The following is a 17240-nucleotide window of genomic DNA, read 5'->3' on the forward strand; positions in this document are numbered from 1 at the left end:
ATTCAGCCATTTCCTTGGCTTAGTGTTCTGGGCTATGGATACACCTAATCTCTTCTCTCAGGTAACTAACTGCCCACATGACTTGTGTTGGGATCACTTACTGGGCGTTCCTTTCCGTCTCTCTGATAGCCAGCATGCTGATCATCTCCAGGGCTTAGCTTGGGAGGGTTTCTGATTTCACCAACAGGTAGCTTTTCTTTGTGACTGTTCTTGTTTCAGTGGGCTTGGGAAGAATTCTGATCTCAGAACCCCAATTAGCTTGACCTTTGGGCTGTGTATCAATGGAAATCCTTTGGATGTTCTCTCCAGGAGATGGGGTTGGGGTAGGGAATCTAATTTTAAATAATTATACAAGCATGTGGATTGCAGTATGTTTTTTTTTTTTTGTAATTGTGTTGAAACTCAGTACTGTCAGGGTTGTGTTTATCAGTTCCGGGTTGCTCACAACTGACTGCTGGCTTTTATATAGACATTGTAGCCACTACAGATCTGGAGCGGGGTCATTAGATAATGACTATGACAGATCATCAGACAGCTGGCAGAACAGATGGAGATTTAGTGTTAAATGCACAGGTTCGGATACAAAGACTTATTTTGTAATAACCCATATTTTCTGTGGAGAACAATAGACATTTCCTGGCTACAAACTTCCCCCATTCATAATAAACTCCCAATAGCTCATTTATCAGTGAATGTGTTCTTGAGTAAGGCAGAGAATTTGGGGGCTAGGCGGTGGCAGTGGATTCTGCTCCAATAATGTTAGCTAGGTGTCTTTTCTCTTGCTTGGCTCACAGGCCAGGCGTGGCTGGGAACTGAGGGATGCATGCTTTGGGTGCCATCATTACTTGGTGCTCTTTCAACTCTGTTCTCTTTGGGGAACAATTCTTTGCTTTCATGTGGTATCTGCAGAGGTGCAGTTCCTTGGAAGTATGCCCACGTTCATGCCTTTCCGCTGTGCTTTTGGTATCTGTGGTTGGCAGCCGGCATTGGGGAACTGATGGTTTACTCTCATCAGGAAAACACAGAGTTGGGCACCTGAGCTATACACAGTTTATGAGCAGACATCTGCCTTCAAAGCAGAGATGGTCCCTGATGCACCTCTTGATTTACTAGGAGCTCCTTTTAATCACTGCATTGAGACTTGAAAGTGAGGTATATAATAAAGATTTGTATTGACCATAACTGGCCAGCAGTTCATGGGTATCCACACAATGTCCACAAAGCTCCCTCTCCCTGGATACACTGCTTTCAAAGTAAAATTTGGGGCAGTTCCCTTTGGTTGCGCCAATGTCCTGGTCAGGCATTGGGAGGGCTTAGCCCTGTACATATCAAATACAAGATGTGAAGCTTAGCTTTGGAACTGGATCCTAATCCAAACTTCTACAAAGTTCAGGGCTCTTCAGAGCCTGTGTTCCAGTTCAGGTCCATCTCCGCTATAAAGAGGCTTTAACACTGCTGCTGAAAAGAGAACCGTTGCTGCTGCTAGTCACGTTGCTTTTCACCTCTCATTCCTGCAATTCTGTGTGGTTAAATGTTTCCCTTCAGTGCTCCGCTTCTCCTGTTGCTGGTCCCTTCTCTGGAAGTATAATCTTGGGTTTATGACTCCATAACTTGTTGCCAAGGGAACAGCCATAATGTCACGTTCACCAGAATGATCCCACTGCCTGCTCAACTATGAGAAACAGAGTCTGGCTGGAGAGGCAGCAAACCTACCTTTTCAGCCACAAATAAATATTCTTACCTAGGAAAAAGGAAGTTCTTAAAAAAAAAAAAAAAAAAAAGAAGATCCGTGTTTGGAAAAAGATGTTTTAAATAGAACTGGGGCTGAATCCAGACGTTTGGAGACGGCTCTGGAGCAGACTTCCCCAAAGCTCAGGTGCATTTGGATTCCATGCCTCAGTTTGGGCCTCTCTCCAACGTGAAGGTTTTCCAAAGAATGGCTGCTCCTCTTCAGGAGCCAGAAAGGTCTTTGGTAGTTCACCAGCTCGGCTCCGTAGTACTTTGCATCCCCAGGTTCGAAAGCGTACACTAGCCACCTAAGAGAGAGAGGGCTGAGTCTGCTTTCTGACTGGCAGGCTTTGCAACAGAGATTAGTGTGAGAGTTGAGGAGTCCTGCCTTTAACCTCTCGCTGTGGATCACCCAAAAAGCTGCTGTGACTTGGGCTGGCCCTTGTATATCTCATTTGTGGCTGAGTGGAGGTGGGGAAAGCACTGGTCTTTCAGTGGCGCGACCACGCTGCTCTCTCACAAAAGGCAGTGCAGAGGCCTCCTCCGGTCTTTGGTTTGTCTAGGTAGCAGATTTTCATTAGGTTGTAGGCTGCTTGTGTTGAACATTTGCACTTTTCCCCACAGCCTGACTATTCCTTTCCCCCTACCACTGGTCAGCTCTAGCCCATTTGACTGTGGTGGGTGACCTCTAAAAAGACAATCAAACCAAAATTGTAATCTTTTAATTATAAATTCTTGCACTGCAGCCCAAATGCCTTGGCAAGTGCTTAATAAATAAAATTATTACAGTCCTGCTAGATACAAAGAAGTCGTTGCCACTTTGTGGATGTTATTGTGTGCTACATGCTCGATCAGTGATATATGCCCACAGTGGCTTCTGATCTGGGATGCTGTTGCCAACTTTAGATAAATACTTTATTATTAGAAGCAGGCCTGAAATCCAAATCCACGTTCACATCAGAATTGACCTCTTAAGCCTCTCTCTGTAGAATGCTGCTCCCACCCCGCCAAATCCAGACCAAAAACCTCAACCCCCTGATTTTGGGGAGTGCTTGGATTTAGAGATGGATTTTCATTCGTGGGTTTGGAGAGCATTTAGATCAAACCTGTCACTTGCCAAATGTGAATAACTCTTCTCATGTAGCCTGATCTGCTCATTTTTTTCTTTTATATACATAATGCCAGATTCAATCATCCACTATGGGTGGAGCAATCCCTTACTCCACCAGTAATGCCATTGGAGTCTATGGGGTTTGATCAGATTTCACTTACACCTACGTAAAATAGGTGTAACTATCTTGACTTCAGTGACATTCCGCCAGCATCAGGGAGATCAGAACGAGGCTGCCTGGGTCCGTTTGCAGAGCAAGGCACTAGTCAGCGTGAGTAAGGATGGCAGAATGTGTCTTCCTCTGTTGAAAACATCAACAGGAGGTAAAAGGAGCGACGTCTCTCTGACAGTCACACAGAAGGGATGGTGAGCTCCCACTTAATAAAAAAAGTTTCTGCATATTTCCAGAGTTCCTCTGCGGTCACTGCTAGGAGAAGAAACTCTCTGCAGGCAGTAACATGTCCAACGAGCAGACTACTGATGGCAAAAGCAGGGGCCTGACATGACCCCAAAGTGTGTCATTCTGAAGTAGGGACCCCAGTAGATGTTGGTGGATCCAGCCAGGCACAGTTCTCAACACTTGTTCTCTGGGAGAAGAGGGACGGAAGGGCATTGACTGGAAGCATAACTTATTTTAAGCTGGGAACCGCTGGCTGTGCTGCTTCTATCAGAGCGGGAGAAGCCATTTCTTTGCTGGCACAGGAGCGAACCTGCACTGGCACAACTCTGCTTCAGGGAGAAGCAGACATGGGGAGGAGCTCGTAGGCAGGATGAATGCTGGGGCAGTCTGCAAGGAGCATTTACAGCAGGACAAAAATGAGCCAGAGATCTAACCCACCGACACAGGGATGGGATCTCACTACATTAGACACCCTGCAAGGAGACAAGTGCAAAGAAAGGTAGCGGGTGAGGATCTGCCCCAAGATCCCTCCAACTGGGCTTATATTAGAGAATTCAGTCTGATAGGTTTTCCTTGGCAATATCCTCCAGAGCAGAGCATTGCATTACCTCAGCCTTTGCCATCAGGCTGTACTCTCTGGCACAGAGACCTTCCTGGGCTGAGCCATAGTCCTGGCGGGTGCTCCTCAGGACAAAGACTCAGCTGAATGAACAATAAGACATGACAGGCAACGCGTTTCCAGAGGATTGTTGCAGGCCTCAGGCAGTTTTATTGCATCCCGTAGGCCGCTCCAGGCTAAATGGCCTTAACCACCCAAGAAGCGCACTGCACTGAGTGTCTGATTTCCACTAGGTAATGGGGTTTGTAAATAAAGATACGGCAGTATCAGGCCATGCACATTCTGGACAAAGAAGCAGGATTAGTGCCAGCTTGGGTTCAATGCTCAGAATCCAAACTAGGTGATGGGGGAAGCACTCAGAGAGCCACTCTGCAGCATGTTCACGCTGCGTTTTGAACGAAGACGTGGCAGCATTTCCACAAAAGAGACCATGGACGCAGGAGTGGAGCATTCAATCTGACCTGCTGTATAATACAGGGTAGAAAGGTCACTCAGGGAAATGGAACCATTTCCCAATGATAGTCACCAGCAGCAACCATTTATGTTTTCAGTGCGACAGGAGCCACTGCACCCTAAATGTGCATGAAGCAAAATTGTAGGGGGCTAGAATCGTGCAAGACAAGACACAGCGTGAGCGGGAAAGTGCATGAAATGAGCAAGGGCCACTAATGCACCCTCCGGTCCTGCCTCGAGTGACCCTTTGCCATTGCTAAGGCTACCTGAGCCCCAAGGCTCAATTGTCATTAACCTGAGCCCCAGAGAGCACTGCCTGAGGCTGAAGCTTCAACGAATACTAGTCTCAGCCCCTGGGGATGCCGTGCTGTTCCATGGTAAAGGCTCGGCTCAGCTAACGCATGACCGGAGAAGGCTGTTTGATTGCAAAGGCTCAGCTGCTGCTGCTGGTCCCTGCCCTTGAGGGGCTGTCCAGCCTGAAGGCACAGCTAGTGCGGCGGGCGGGGGGGTGGGGAGGAGGGGAAGGGTGGTTCTCTACCCACGGCTGGAGGCTCCTGTGGATTATTTGTGCCTGTAATCTCTCCCCTGTCAGGTAGATTAGTCAGAGCAGAGCGAGGGAGGCGAAGGCCTCTCCCTCCCGCTGCTCCTGAAAGGCCCTGTGCGGTTCCTGTCGCTCCAGCCCAGCAGGACGCACAGATTTCGACAGCAGTAAAGTGACTTCCTACGGAGATGGGCTGCTTGCCAGCTGCTCGCGCCACGCAGCTCTCCTGCAGGGCTGCAGCCCCGAGCTCACGGCCTGGTGGGGCAGCAAGCCTGGCTCAGCATCTTGCCACTTCAGTCACCGGCGCTTAGCTCTAGCAAACGCGGGGCCAGCAAGCTGCGGGGGGAATTGACAGGACAATGCCACCTCCACAGTTACTCATGCAGCTCACTTTGGAGTCCTCTGCCCACCGCTGCACCTACTGAGACTACAGGGCAGGCTGTGTCATCCTTGCTGCTGCTGGTTTTGCTTTGCTGGTGCTGTTCCTTCCCCCTTACTCAGCACAGCGGAGCAAAGGCAGCCACCTTTGAAAGCTCTGGGCCGAGTGAAAGCTGCAATGATTGCAGGAATGTTTAACCCACACAGCCCTCTCCCACTCATACAGCAGCAGCAGTAGACAAGGAGAGTGTGTTTGGGATCTGCTCACCTGCAGCAAGGATCATTTCCATTCATCTCCTCTCGGCCCCTCCCTGTGGCTGGTCGCTGGTGGCAACAGGATTCAGGAAAGGGCTATTACTTCCTGCTCCTATTCCCTCTGTGCACCCCTCCAGTCAGAGTCTGGTGGGCAGAGGAGGCAGGCCAGGGGCCTCTGCAATTTGCGGAGACAAGCTTGTTGATCACCTGTTTTCACGACAGCAGTGAGGGCGATCCCCCGCCATGCAGTGCCTGGAGGTGAAAGTCCGTAAGCTGCTGGGCTCATAGCCCTGTCAAGTGCCATTAGAATGGAGTACCTGGGGGTAGGTACAGGAGGGATTCCTTCCCAGCATCCTTAATTGCACTCTCCAGTCACTTTTTGGAGGGAGCTCTCATTTCTAGGGCCCCCCAGCGGTGCCAGGGCTCTGCCCAGCACAGCTGAGGAGAAGCAAAGCAAAGGTGGCTCCACACAATCTTTGCACCTCCCTGATCCCTGCAGCAGATGGTGGCCACTTGGCATAAATTAGAGCAACCTCAGGCCTGCAATTTACACCTGTTTGTAACAGCCCCTTAGCGGATGTTTTTCTAGCTGGGAATTGCTGGAGTACAGGTGTTCTGCCTCAACACCTACCCTGCAGGAGGTGGGGAGAGGATAGTACTGGCTATATCTGCTCTACGTCAGTCAGTGAAATCCCCAACTGCCCCTTTCAGGGCTGGTTTACAACACACTTGTGCTGTTGGAGCAGTGGAAAGGGTTTACAGAGCAAACCAGGATCTGGCCTGGGGGGGCCGGATTTCTAAGAGAGCCTCAATCCAGCCTTCAGTTTTGCATTCATAAATAACTGTGCCTTCAGCTTGGCACCTCATGTAACAGTGGGTGCAAAGTTGTGCCTGAAAACCAGGCCCAAAGGGTTTTTCCTAACTTGCCCATGCTATATGCTGGCTACGTTAAGAGAGACAGTCACCTGCCTAATAGGATTCTTACACAGTGAATTTAGTGCTGGTAAAAAGGTACTGGACTTAGATCATGAGAGTCTGAAGTCCCCTGTTTATCCATGGACTAGGCCTTACAGCATATACATTACAGCAGCTTAGACTCCCTTAGCCACTGATAAGTGAGCGTAACTACCCCACACTGATACAGCCTCAACTGGAGTAGAGTGTCCAGTGCTGGGCATCACATTTCAGGAAAGAGGTGGACAAATTGGAGAAAGTCCAGAGAAGAGCAACAAAAATGATCAAGGGTCTAGAAAACATGACCTATGAGAGAAGATTGAAAAAACTGGGTTTGTTTAGTCTGAAAAAGAGAAGACTGAGATGGGACATGATAACAGTTTTCAACTACATAAGAGGTTGTTACAAGGAGGAGGGAGAATAATTGTTCTTCTTAACCTCTGAGGATAGGACAACAAGCAATGGGCTTAAATTGCAGCAAGGGTAGTTTAGGTTGGACATTAGGAAAAACTTCCTGTCAGGGTGGTTAAGCACTGGAATAAATTGCCTAGGGAGGTTGTGGAAGCTCCATCATTGGAGATTTTTAAGAGCAGGTTAGACAAACACCTGTCAGGAATGGTCTAGATAATACTTAGTCCTGCCATGAGTGTAGGGGACTGGACAAGATGACCTCTCGAGGTCCCTTCCAGTCCTGTGATTCTATGACTGCTGAATTCGGCCCACAGCATATTATATAAGTACCTCACCTATGCAAACAGCAGCCTGGTGCAGGAGTAACAGAAAGGAGAACACAATTTTGCATTTAAAGGTTTGTTGGTTCAATTTTAAAAAAGGGTTGTGTCATCGTCTTTGCTGCCGATAAGGACAGAACTATTACTGACTTGGCCGGCCAGACAGCTGGCGTTAAAAACAACCTCGGCTAGATCTGCCTAGCCATGTCAGCAGATCAGGTTCGTCAGCTCTGAGTAGCAGGCGAGGGTGGAACTGTGTTTATTTTATCTGGGTGTCAGTTTGCCTCAGGTGGTTTTTTTTTTTCTTAATTCTACAGATTTTGTGCATGGGAAAAGGTGCCAAATTAGAAGCCGGCATCTTCTGTTTGTCCACAAAAAATACACAGCGAAGTCGTTGGCTGTATTGGCTGCCTAAACACCCATATTGTAGGTAGGGTTTTGTAACATGCTCATTTCTGTAGTAACTGAGCATCCAGAGATCTCAAAAAAGATATATTAGAATTAGGAAAGGTACAGAGAAGGGCAACAAAAATTATTAGGGGCATGGAACAGCTTCCATACTAGGAGACATTAAAAAGACTAAGGTTCGGCTTAGAAAAGAGATGACTAAGAGGGATATGATAGAGGTCTACAAAACCATGAATGACGTGGAGAAAGTGAATAGGGAAATGTTATTTACCCCTTCACATAACATAAGAACCGGGGGTCACTCAAAATTAACAGACATCAAGTTTAAAACAAGCAGAAGGAAGTACTTCTTCACATGCACACAGTCAACCTGTGGAACTTGTTGCCAAGGGATGCTGTGAAGGCCAAACGCATAATTGAGTTCAAAATAGAATTAGATAAGTTAATGGAAGATAGCCATTGATGGACCTATTAGCCAAGATGGTCAGGGATGCAACCTAATGCTCCGGGTATCTCTTAAGCTCCAAGTGCTAGAAGCTGGGTCTGGACGACAGGAGAAGGACCACTGTAAATTACCCTGTTGGTTCCCTTTGAAGCGGCTGGCACTGGCCACTGTCGGAAGCAAGGATACTGGGCTAGACTATTGGTCTGACCCAGTACAGCCATTCTTAAGTTCTATTTGTCCAAAATTAAGGCTATGTTTTAGTCACGGGTATTTTTAGTAAAAGTCACGGGCAGTAAACAAAAATTCATGATCCGTGACTTGTCCATGACTTTTACTATATACCCCTAGCTAAAACTTGGGCCGGGGGCTCTGCGGGTGCTCTGGGAAGATGGTCCAGAGGTGCTAGCCTGGGACCCCTGCTGTTGCTGGGGGAGGGCAGGTGGTGGTGGCAGCGGCGGCACACGACCTGGGACCCCTGCTGGTGCTGGGGAGGGGCGGGGGAGGGTTGGTGGGGCTGGCAGGCTCCCTACCTGGCTCTGACTAGCGCAGGGCCGCCCCAGGGGTGAGGGGGGGCAAGTGGGGCAATTTGCCTCAGGCCTCGGGCCCTGCAGGGGCCCCACGAGAATATAGTATTCTATAGTATTGCAACTTTTTTTATGGAAGGGGCCCCCGAAATTGCTTTGCCCCAGGCCTCCTGAATCCTCTGGGCGGCCCTGGACTAGCATTCCTGCAGCTCCTGGGGAGGGTGGCCAGGGGGGCTCCAAATGCTGCTCCCACCACAAGTGCCGGCTCTGCAGCTCCCATTGGCTGGGAACCACAGCCAATGGGAGCTGCGGGGGCGGCGCCTGTGGGCACAGGCAGTGTGCAGAGCCCCCTGGTCCTTCTGTCTAGGAGCTGCAGGAGCCATGCCAGTGGGAGCCGGGGAGTACCCACCCCTGAGGTAAGCGCTGCCCTGCACCCCAACCCCCTACCCCAGCCCTGAGCCCCCTCCCGCACACCCAAACTGCTGCTGCTCGCCCAGGGGCTGTGCAGAAGTCACAGAGGTCACGGAATCCGTGACTTCCATGACAGATGCGCAGCCTTATCCATAAACAATACACAGCAAGTTCATTGGCGCAGCCATATTGTAGTAGTGTTTTACAACATGCTCATGTCTGTAGTAACTGAGCAGCTAGATGTCTCAATACACACTGGGAAGGACCTGCCCTAGGAGTAAAAGAGAGATTCAGTTTCCATTACTCAGCCAGGAAAAAGGGCCCGCCAAGAAGAGCAGCAAGCCTGATAGTGGAGCAACATGCCAACTGGGATGACAGAAACCTTCCCTTAGCATTGGGACGAGGCCCCTCAGCTCATTTCCCATAGCAATGACTTTTCATCACCACTGAACCAGGCCAGACTGAAATCTGGTGAAAAGCCTCTTCTTACCAAACACATGAGCCGTCCACTTACCTAATCCCTTTAGCTCCTCTGAAGGGCAGTGTGATGCAATGACTCTAAGCTCACATGCTTCTGCAAAAGGAAATGTTTCCAGTTGCCATCTGCAACAAACAGCCCTGGATCAGAGGGGCAAGCTGGTAAAGCAAGAAAGGATTACGCTCACACAGTTCCAATATCAGCAATTGGAAACCTCCTCAGGGCTTTTTAAGATTCCCAGTTCTACGAAAAGGCCATTGTTCAACAAATACCTGGAAGTTTGATCCAAATAAAGGCAAGGCCCTGTGTACTCCATAGCAAGTTGGCCTCATATCAGAACATGAAGACATAGGGCAACAATGATAAATACACATAAAACATACAAGAAAGTTCAACCTCACAAAAAAATTGGGTATGCTGCTTGTTTCATCCCAAATCCAAGGATGAGTTTCACTTAAAGATGAGATACAGTAGGATCTACTAAGAGTGGTTTCCTGTCCTGCACCAATATAGTTGCTATGAAGGTTGGGTTCACTGTAGCAGAAGACCTACCCAGTAAAATACCCCCTTGTCTTCAACATAGAAGAGGTGTCAGGGCCTCCCTTCAGCACCCCTGCCAACATAAGAGGCATTAACACCCTCTGATAGGTCCCTGGATGGCATTTTCTTCATTTCCCCAGTGGGGAACAGCTGTAGCAAGTAAAGCCTAGCTCTTCTTCACTGCCTACCAAGACAGCTGCCCTGCAGCAAGCTCTGGGTAGGGACAGGAGACACTGTAGTAAACACCTGCCCAGTCTATATTAGCACTGCCACAATTGCTGCCCAGGGCCGCCCGGGGAGAGGGCAAGTGGGTCAATTTGCCACAGGGCCCCCGCGAGCCCTGGCCCGGTAGCGGTCTGGGGTCTTCGGAGGCATTTCGGCGGCGGCGGGTCCTTCAGTGCTGCCAAAGATGCGGAGTGACTGAAGGGCCCCCCGCCACCGAAATCCTGGACCGCCGCCGGGTGAGTACAAGGGCCGCAGCTCCCCCAATTTGCCCAGGTCCCCTGAATCCTCTGGGCGGCCCTGTTGCTGCCACCAGTACAGAAGCACAAGGTAGGCAAATGGTGGGCAAAGTGTGGGAAATCCACAGTGTAGAAACAGCCTAAGAGTCCATTGAAATCTGCTGAAGCAACTCAACATTCTCCCCCCTTCCTTGTAAGTTCCACTTTATTTCCTCATACGGCATTAAACATGCAGCCTGACTGATCGACTGACTGGGGACATGCAGGCCAGCTTTTTAAGTGCTCAGCGCCCACATAGGCCCCTAAATAAGAATCAACTGTTCAAAAGTGTTCAGCACCCAGCAGCTCCCTCTGCAACTTCTATGGCCAGATTCTCAGGGGAGTAATGCTGAGCTCTTATGAAAGTCTCCCCCTTAGATCCCAATGCAGTAGCGGTCAATCATTCTTGTACTGCACTAACTGGCCCCCACTTCAGCCATCTCAGCAGAGGCCAGGGATCCGAGGTGAACTACTGCACCTTCGGGAGGTTCCTGCAGCTCAGGAACAAGCCCGAGTGCGGGGGGGGAGGGGAGGGAAAGTTTGTGGTGTTGCTGTCTTGTATACTTGTTCCTCCTTCATCTCTGGGTGGGTCAAGCTAGCACTTTCACCAGCACAAATAAGAATACAGAGTCCTGGTGGCTTCACAGAAAAATTCACTTGTCTACGTGAGGACTCCAATAGCTGAGAGAACGGGTGATGTTTTAAATTTGAGTTGAAAGGGTGAGAGAGAGTTCAGGCTTCTCCCCACTTCCCCTAGATCTGTTTGAAACTCAACATTCACAGCTCCACACCAAGGCAGGCCATCCCACTCACAGCGCCTGTCCTGCTGGGTTAGCCACTCCTCAAGGTCCTCTGTGCGGGAGGTGGGAGAATATAGCCCCGCGGAGCTCTTTGCTATCGCAGCCATGTGTCTGGGCGATTCACTCACCCGCACGCCTAGCCTGTTGCGTGTGGGTGTCTGAGTTATGTCTAGCCCCCCCACACATGCTCCTCTCCTCCTCTTGCTGGTGTGGCGGGGATGCCGGCCGGGGCCTTTGGGAAGTGCACTGATCAGAGGCTTTTTTTTTTTTCATTCTGGCTGACAACTGGGCCTCAGCATCAGCTGCTTACTGCTCAGCATCAGCCTTTTCAGCAAACAGCAGGTGCAAGTGGCGAGCCCCTGGCACTGCTACAGTAATCCCTGCTCTCCCTTTCACCCCCCACAAGATTGTCCGCTTTGCTCAAGAATGTTTTTGTCTCCCCTTCACCGTTGTGAATTCTTTTATATTGAAAAGAAATCGCCTTCTAATCTTTCTGCCCAGCGATTCCTCGGGAAGAGCAGGCCACGGGAGCACAGCCAGCACAGCTGTGCCAAGCACAGTCTGCCTCCTGGGCCAGGGATAGGAGCTGCTGCCTGCGTGTCAGCTGCCACATAGTCCAACTGGCTTCCCTGGATTATGAGGATTGACATAATAGAGAGAAGCAGCGGGAAAGTTTTGCCTTAAATGTAGCCTGCTCCTCTCTTTCCCTGCGCCCATCCAGCATGCAGCTGGATGGCGTTTGCAAAACAGCTGCAGTGGTTCTCCGCTCCTCTCCCTCCCCCTCAATACGTAGGCTGCATGACATGCAAGAAGTTTAAAAATAAGCAACGGCTTTCTGCTGCCAATATTTCACTCTATGCCAGATCCTTCCATCAACACCAGTACGGCCTGATTTGGAAGCTAAAGCCAAAGGCCCAGGAGACCAGAAACAGGCTGGATACACAGAGTAAGGGCCCAAGCCTATAAACAGTAGTAGGTACATTACTTGCTAGCATGAGATAATCCCATTGAGTATGATAGAGTTATTCGTGCAAATATGTACTATGCTTGCTAATGATGGCAGGATCAAGCCCTAAACAAGACTCCTTCCCCCCAAGGTCCCATCTACCCTGTGAAAACTAGCATTGATGAGCCTTTTATTATGCATCACATTACTTTTGAATTATGCAGTGAAGCTCCTCACCCACTACCACAAGCCTCCCTCCCCTTCATTCATACCTCAGCCTAGAAACCACATCTCTCACCACACACACAGCCTACCGCCACAAGCCAGCTCTAAGTAATCCTCCGTCCCTGGGAAGCATGCAGCAGGGACCAAAAGGAAGCTGGGATCTTCCAGAGTCCCGGCACAGCTGCAGCTGGAGAGCTCTTAACAGTGAGCAGGGGCAAGGCTTGCAGGAACTCTGCAGTTCAGGAGTTCCACAGGGCAGGGAGAACACCAGCTGGGGAGCTCCGAGGGTGCACAGGAGAGGAGCCAGCCCGCACGTCTGCCTAGGCTCCCTGGTGGCAGAGCTCCTACAGTGCACATCCAGGATCATCTCTCTTGTCCACCTTAGGAGCCCAATGTGAAGAAGATGCCATTTACAGGATACAAAAAGGGGTCTCTGTGGCAGCTTTGCAAAGGGGAGAGTTATGCAGGGAGCTCTCTGGCCAAACAATCCCATAGTGATGGGGTCTTGACTGTCCTCTTGAGGGACCCATTTACCATATGATAGGCCCCCTGCAGGTGTATGGTTTGAGTTACAACCAGAATCAGCTTTGCCGTCACCTCCTGCCCATAGGTAGGGCTCGCCTCCTGCCCATGGGGTTGGCACGGTGGCTGTGTGCCCTGCTGCTGTCTCCTGCTGTGGAGTGAGAGGTGCTACAAAGCCTTGCTTGACACACTCTCAGGAGGCAGCACCTGGCAGGGGTGGGTCTCACAGCTGCTGTGGTGCTGACCCTATGGGCAGGGGGAGGAGCGCTGACCTGCCCTGAGCTCAAGAAGGTCCAGTTGTTTTCCCACCCAACCCGGACCCAACACATATAGTCGGGTCCTGTCAGGTTTGGATCAGGTTGGAATGCTCTAGTGTGATCATGTCAATGTAGACGGAACTTGTTCTTAACCACAGCCCCAAACCACACCATAGCTGGTGCACAGTTTGTAAATGCAAGTGTGCCTGTAAAGCACAGAAACCATAGAAATGTAGGGCTGGAAGGGACCTCAATAGGTCATCTAGTCCAGGCCCCTGCACTGAGGCAGGACCAAGTAAATCTAGACTCTCTCTGACAAGTGTTCGTCCAACCTGTTCTTAAAAACCTCCAGTGACGGGAATTCCACAACCTCTCCTGGAAGCCTGTTCCAGCACATAACCATCGTTAGTTAGTCAGTTTTTCCTAATATCTAATCTAAATCTCCCTTGCTGCAGATTAAGCCCATTACTTCTTGTTCTACTTTCAGCGGACACGGAAAACAATTGATCATGGCCCTCTCTATAACAGCCCTTCACCTATGGATGACTTATCAGCCCCCTCCCCGCAAGTCTTCTTTTCTCAAGACTAACCATATCCAGTTTTTGTAACCTTTTTTCAGAGGTCAGGTTTTCTAAACCTGTCACCATTTTTGTTGCTCTCCCCTGGACTCTCTACAATTTGTCCACATCTTTCTTAAAGTGTGGTGCCCAAAACTGAACAAAATACTCCTGCTGAGGCCTCACCAGTGTTGAGGACAGGAGGACAACTACATGCTTTCTCTTATATACAACACTCCTGTAAATACACCCCCCGAATGATATTAGCCTTTTCCACAACTGCATCATATTGTTGGCTCATATTCATTTGTGATCCACTATAACCCCCTCATCCTTTTCGGTAGTATTATTGTCTACCAGTTATTCCCCATTTTGTAGTTGTGCATTTGATTTTTCTGTCCTAAGTGTAGTACTTTACACTTGTCTTTATTGAATTTCATCTTGCTGATTTCAGACCAATTCTCCAATTTGGAAAAGTCCTTTTGAATTCTAACCCTGTCCTCCAAAGTGCTTGAGACCCCTCTCAGCTTGGTGTCATCTGCAAATTTTATAAGCATATTCTCAATTTCAAGTCATTAATGAAAGTACTGAATAGTACCAGAGCCAGGTACTTACTCTTGTAGGTTCCCACTAGATATGGCCTCCCAGTTTGACAGCAAGGCATTGATATTTACTCTTTGCATATGGTCTTTCAACCACTTATGGATCCAACCTTATAATAATTTAATCTAGACCACATTTCTCTAGTTTGCTTATGAGAATGTCATGTATCAAGATATAGCAAGTTTACTGCTTCCCCCCACATCCAGGAGGCCAGTAACCCTGTCAAAGAAGGAGAACAGGTTGATTTGGCATGATTTGTTCTTGACAAATCCATACTGGCTATTCCTTATAATCCTATTATCCTCTAGGGCCTTACAAACTGATTGCTTAATAAATTATTCCAGTATCTTTCCAGGTACCAAAGTTCAGCTGACTGGTCTATAATTCTTGGAGTCCTTTTAGTTCCCCCTTTTCAAGATAAGTACCATGTTTGCCCTTCTCCAGTCCTCTGGGACCTGACCTGTTCTCCAGAAGTTCTTAAAGATAATTGTTAATGGTTCAGAGATTGCTTCAGTTAGTTCCTTAAATACCATAGGATGAATTTCATCAGCACTTCTGACCTGAATACACTTAACTTACCTAAATAGTCTTTAACCCGTTCTTTCCCTATTTTGGCTTTACCTATTTCTTCACCATTGTTGTTAATATTGTGTTAAGCATCTGGTCACCATTAACCTTTTTAGTGAAGACTGAAGCAAAATAGGCATTAAGCACCTCAGCTTTCTTGATGTCATCTGCTAGTAGCTCTCTTTCCAAGCTAAGTAGTGGACCTATACTTTCCTTTGTCTGTCTTTTGATTCTGAAGTATTTATAGAACTTCTTCTTTTTGCATTTTATTTCCTTACTGGGTGTAACTCTTCTTGTGCCTTAGCTCTTTTGATTTTGTCCCTACGTTTGTACTAGTCTTTTATATTCATCCATAGCAATTTGTCCATTTCCACTTTTTGTAGGACTCCCTTTTGATTTTCAGGTCATTAAAGAGCTCCTGATGGAGCCATATTGCCCTTTTATTAATTTTTCTATCTTTCATATTAGGATTGTTTGCTGTTGTGCCTTTAATATTGTCTCTGAGAAACTGCCAGCTCTCCTGAACTCCTTTTTCCCTTAGGTTTCTCCCCCTGGGACCTTAGGTACCTGTTCGAGTCTGTCAAAAGCTGCTTTTTGAAGTCCATTGTCCTTATTCTGCTGCTTTCACTCCTTTCCCTTAGATTCATGAGATCTATCCTTTCATAATCACTTTCACTCACATTGCTTTCCATTTTCATATTCACTACCAATTCCTGACTCCTTCACCTGGGCCATAAAGGCCTGTAGTCACTGCTATCTGCTCAGGGTCATATCTGGCAGTATCATTAGTGCCCATGGGGAAGAGCAGCATGGGGTAGCAGATAAGAGTGGTCTCCTTTCCGTAAGGTCTCCGATACAGGCTTCAGGCAGGCAGCACAGCTCCTGGGACGTCATGTCAGGTTGGCAGATAAATGCATCCATCCCCCTCAGAAAGGAGTCCTCAACCTTTACTATCCTGTTTCCTCCTCTTGGGTGTGGTAGCTGAGTCTCCCAGCCTTGGGGGCAGGTGGATCCTCTTCGCCAACCACTGGGGGCTGCTCCTCACCTCTTGTTGCCAGCAGAGCATACTAGTTCTTGACTTTGATGGAAGGGGGACCTGGGTGGGGAAGGGAGCACTGTCTATAGCCTGAGGTGGTCAGGAGCCTGTCTCCTCCCTGCAGAGTGGCAGGGCACAATTGATTAGTGTTGCGGGATGTGACTACAACACAGGCTTTATCCCATAGACGAGATCTAAACCAAACATCCTTTTTGATACTTGCAAAAGAAACATTACCTTCCACCGGCCATTTCCTAAAATGGAGTGCTTGATTTGTTTAAAGTTTCAGTTTTGTCTGAGGAACATGGGAGGGGCTCAGGTCCTGTTAAATTCTCCCTCTATCAGGAGTGGCATGAGGCAGCTTATCATGGTAACTACAGCAGGGAGCTCTGGCACCCTGTCTGATCCACTTCCATCTCATTCACCTTCTTACTCTCCCTCCCACTAACTGGAGGCTTATTCTCTCACACCCTTCCACTTTCCCTCCATCAAGGTCTTCTGCACCAAATATGTCTCTGCATGTTCTCTTCTGGCGGTATCGTAGAAAAAAGCAATCACATCAGGGTGAGGATACGGAGCTGTGCCACGGTCTCCTAACTACAGCTATTTAAACCCTGCACACATGGCTATTAACATAAGCAGCTTCTGTTCCATAGGGTAAGTCCATGGAGGACCCAGTGGAGAGGCAAGGGCTCTCAGAACAAAGGAGGAACAATCAGGGATGCCTTAGATAGACACAGACACTAATAATTACTGAAGTGTCCTAAAAACCATCTAGATTGCAGGTGCTGTTTCACTGTTGTCTCACCAACTCTTAATCTTTATTGCAGAGCTACTTTTTCTATGACAGGATATTTGACTAATCCAGCTCTGTAATCAGCTGAATGTCCCTTATTGGGCTAGAATGATTTCTATTACAAATTAAATGCAACAGATACCAGAAACAACATATACAGGGGCACAGTGCCCTTCTAGAATTTCTCCTATTAGCTGTGCTCTCCGGAGGCGGCCAGAGGCTTCCGCACCTGCCAGATCTACCACAAGCTTTTAAAAAAACAATTAGAGGAAAAAAGTGGTTGGTGGAGAAGAGGGAGGGGAATAAAAGGCAACATCCGTTCCCATGCACACCACAAGCTCGAATCACACAGGATGTGCACTTTGGGAGGAGTCCAGTTCTCTACTTGAGTTGTAGTTAAGAACTAAAAGTCTATATCTGCCCCCTGCTGGGCAAAATCCAAGCAGCTCAGCTGG

This window comes from Chrysemys picta, chromosome 4, assembly GCF_011386835.1.
Source record: "Chrysemys picta bellii isolate R12L10 chromosome 4, ASM1138683v2, whole genome shotgun sequence".
NCBI lineage: Eukaryota > Metazoa > Chordata > Testudines > Emydidae > Chrysemys > Chrysemys picta.